This window comes from Gossypium hirsutum, chromosome D07 (assembly GCF_007990345.1).
Source record: "Gossypium hirsutum isolate 1008001.06 chromosome D07, Gossypium_hirsutum_v2.1, whole genome shotgun sequence".
Classification (NCBI taxonomy): domain Eukaryota; kingdom Viridiplantae; phylum Streptophyta; class Magnoliopsida; order Malvales; family Malvaceae; genus Gossypium; species Gossypium hirsutum.
Window position 1 is genome coordinate 33,551,004 of NC_053443.1, and position 4,493 is coordinate 33,555,496.

Consider the following 4,493-nt stretch of genomic DNA (forward strand, 5'->3'; position numbering starts at 1 on the left):
TAGAAGAAATAGAGGATACCTAGGCTGTGAAAGAAGTATACGCATTGACTTCATTTACTCCTGCTAGTCGTTTTCCAGATGCTACTTGGCTAGATGGCCACTGATAGTTATTACTGTCAATTCATTCAATAATCTCGTAAGCCTCATTGTAAGATTTAGAAAAAAAGGGCTCCATTTATTGAAGCATCCACCATCATTATAGTATGAGCATTAAGACCAATGTAAAAAGTCTCCATTTGAATGTAACAAGGAGTGTCATAATGAGGATACTTTCGTAATAACTCCTTGAACCGCTCTCATGCCTCATATAAAGGTTCTTCGTCAAATTGCTGAAATGAATTGATTTCATTTTAGAGCCTGGCATTCAGTGATGGGGGAAAGTATTTCATTAAGAAACATTCTACCAACTGTTGCCATGTAGTTATGAAACCAGGCGGTAGAGAGTGCAACCACGCTTGTGCTCTATCTTTTCAGTAGTATGGAAATAATCTTAGTCTCAAAGCGTTCTTGGTCACCCCATCTAATGTGAATGAATCACTCACTTCCATGAATAGTCAAAGAAGATGCGGATCCTCAGTAAGCATCCCACTAAATTGGCCCATTTTTTAAGCATTTGGAACATCACAAGCTTCAATTCAAATTATGGGGCCACAAATTTGGGTTTCACAATACCCGAATTGAGTTCATCGAAGAAAGGAAAAACATATTGATGAATGGCGCAGTTTCTATCATAGGTAACAAGGATTGGATTACAAGCATTAGCAGCTCCATTCCCTTGTACTTCTTTTCAATTTTAGGGTCTGTTTCTGTGGCTTGTCTCTAGGTTAGTCTTTCACGTCTCCTTTGTCTAAATGTCCGCTTGATTTCAGGGTCTAGAAGGGGTAAATTGATGATTCGATCAATGCTCATAAACACATGGAAAGAAAATCACAAAAATAAAATATTAATTAAATAAAAAATAAATAAACCAAATTGCAAAAAATCACAAATAGTGATTAAATTAACAATCCCGGCAACAGTGCCAAAAACTTGGTTCGCGACGGAATGTGCAAGTATACACAATCGTTATTAAGTAATAAGTGAGAAATGGAATGGAATGTTTAGTAGCAATTCACAACATTTAACAACAATAACATGAATAACTTTAAAAAATTACAACTCTTAATTCAATTCATTCATCATCATGCTTAACAAATGTTCTAGAAAAATTCCATGGCAACTCGATTATTTATGAACTTGGAATTTAAAATCATAAGCTCTTTCGAGATATTATATTTATCACTTAGAAAAACGTGCATACATCTATGTCAACATTTAAATAAACATTCCTTAGAATTTATGCAAAGTAACAGAGACAGGTCAAGTTTGAAATAATTTAATCATATAAATCTAAAGTTATGCAAGGTAATAGTGTTCTTTTGAAATTATTATGAACATTTAATTTATTCTTGTTCAGATATAAAATAAGCATGCATCCTCTAGATTTTGTGTCCATTAATCACCATTCGGTTCAGATTAAGCAATTCATTCTAATGCAGTCAAACATATTTTAATGCATGAACAACATGAATGATTTTATTTGGAAGCATAAATAATTCAGGCAAAGAACATCATAAACATGATTTCAACAAATTGAATCATGAAATTGCAATAATCCAAGCTGAAACAAATTAATTCATTATCATTAATGAAAAAGAAATCAAATAATTTTCAAACGTGTTTATAAACTAAGAACAATTTAAAGAGACAGGAAGAAGAAACTCTGAGATGAATTCGGTGATCTCCCGAGAATTATCCGTGATGGCCTCCTCTAATTTTTGTCCTACTCCAATGCAAATTACTCCTCAAGGTGGCTGGCCAAGAGAGCTTTTCTCTCAAGAACTACCTACTAAGGGAACTCTCAAAGAGAGGATGGGAAATTTGAATGGAAACGGAAGGCTTAGGCGTGGGAAAGAAAGGAGAATTAAGTGAATGTGTTCCATGATTGATGAATGAATAATGGTATTTATACCTGAGAGAATGCTTGAGAGTTTGTTAAAAATAGCGTGAACATCCCTTTAAAGTCTCTCATGCAGGGGCAATCATAATTTGTGGAAAGAGAGGTTGATTTTTTCTTGATTTTAGCATGATTCTTGCTTGATTGAATGGAGGGGGCTTCACAGCAACCGTAAGAATTTTTTGAGACTATTTTGTGTTTTTTCACACATTTAGGGACCCTTAATTAATTATTCCAAGTCTAGTTGGGCTGCTCATTGTCAAATTTGTATTCTTTCCCCCTTAATGGATGGTTTGGGCTTCAATGTTAAAAGTAGACTTGTTTCTTTCATCGACCCACTTCCAAAGTGGGCTAGAATTAATTCATTGAGTCCAATACTTAAGCGTTTTTGTCCTATGCTGATTAATATTCACCTCATGTCCATGGATCATCCATAATGGCTTCAAACATCTAGCACATCAGTGTACCAAGTTACAGCAATTTAGCAAAAAATATGTAATTTCCAAAATGTAGCAACAAAAATTAAAATTATGTAAAATTAGCATTTAATTACTTAAAATTACAATCTTACTTTAATTTTTCCCAATTACTCAAGCATGTACTTAAAATACACAATTTCCTATCAAAATGCTCAGAATTTGCATAAACTCCTAGTTAAAAGGTGCTTTAAAAGTTTATATAATTTAGAGTTATCACTTTCCTACTGGAAGTAATGTAAATAATTTATGGTTTTGTGTTTTATTCAAATTCATTTGGTCCCACACTTGAAGCAGCTTGTGGTAAGATAGTGGAGAAGGTCATTTAATTGAAATTTGAGAATGACACGGATTTGTCTAGCCAAAAACACAGGTTAGATTTCAGTAATGGGTTTATTGCTATAGATATCACAAATCGGCTCAATTTTCAAACTTTTAATTTTTTGCTGTGCAAGAATATCATTTTTGAATTGGATTTTTTTCTAATAATTGGTACCAGAGTTGTGTTATGTTTTACAAACCATTTAACCATTTTCATTCAACCAACTAGCCATTTGAAATCAACTTCTCATCTATGCTAATCTATGTGCCATACATGTCTCACAATCCTAATCAAAATACAACCATTCATCTAGGCATCCCGAATGCCAATTCATGTGTAACACTCCAAACTCGACCCAGACATTATGGCTGGATCTAGTGATGTCACATGATAGGGTGTTTGAAAACTATGTCGTCGCGTTAAAACCATTTCCATTGAATTCCTTATCTTAATATCTTATTAGTTCCAAAATTGTGTTGCTTATTTAATCGATAGTTTCAAAATGTTATTAGTTTGCGGAAGCTTTTAAAACAGATTAAACAATCGTGCATTTAGGAAAAACATTTGTTTCTTTTCAAAACCGAGGTTTCTTACTACTAGTAGTTGTAATCCATAAGGTAAAGATAATTAAAACCCAAAACCAAAGTCTGAAAGTCCAATTACAACCTAAAAACTTAGCCAGTAAAAATAGAATAGAAATAAAACCAATTATCGTATATATGGGTTAAAAACCATGAAAGTCCAAAACATGGTCACCGCCGAGTCCTCCGTTGCACCGATTTGTCTAGATCTGGGGATTACCTATGCACATTTAAACAAAATGGGTGAGTTTACGAAAACTAATTGTGTAATCCCATAGAAAACAAACAATAGCAAATCACGGTGCATAGTTAAAGCAGTCCTGGGCCTAAGCCCATTTTTAGTATCAGTAACAGTTTGGGCCTTAGCCCATCTCAGTACAGTTCAAATATGCAGTAGGGCCTTAGCCCATCACAGTATCAGTAGCAGTCATGCAGTATTTAGTAACAAAGCCCTAACCAACTAGCCTCTACACACCATCTCCGTCCAACCCTAAACTCCATGTGGGGATCAAATCAACCCACCCATCCCTACACTCCAGGTAGTACCGAATGCAGCACAAAACAGTAATTTGCAGCTGAGCTGCCAATATGTTAGGCTTAAGAGCCTTTCAGTACACTTCCTCCAAATATAATTAACCCAACCCCATGCAATGTAACATACAAGTCATAACATGCTATCTCAGGACATCAATACATATAACCAGTTCAGTATACAAGCATACTATCATCATGCTCAACACATATATAAATCAAACAGTCAGTTCGTACAATTAGGGGTCTAAGTGACGCTTACCAACCTTACAGTATGTTCACAGTTGACTTGGGCGACCCGTGCAACCTTAGAAATCAATTCAGTGAAAATGGGCTCACACACCCATGTGGTCTGCCCGTGTGGCCACTTGGCCCAAATTGGCATTGGCCGCGTTGTCCTTTTTTAATGTAACCCGTTCTAGCTAAATATTCCTATATGTTTTCACTAATTACTTATATGTACAATAAAATCTTTCTACTATAAAATTACACTCAAATACCTTTCTACTATAAAATTTTTAGAATTTTTGGTTTAGCCAATAAGTACAATAAAATCTTCAATCTTACCCATGTTCTGTTGTCTGACA

At 34.7% G+C, this 4,493-nt stretch overlaps 1 non-coding gene across 1 annotated transcript; it reads left to right on the plus strand.

Moving 5' to 3' along the window:
* The first annotated feature begins 252 nt into the window (after positions 1-252).
* On the plus strand, positions 253-359 carry LOC121219626 (small nucleolar RNA R71). Its single transcript, XR_005916516.1, has one exon. It is a non-coding gene; the product is annotated as a small nucleolar RNA R71 (small nucleolar RNA).
* Positions 360-4,493: the final 4,134 nt, after the last annotated feature.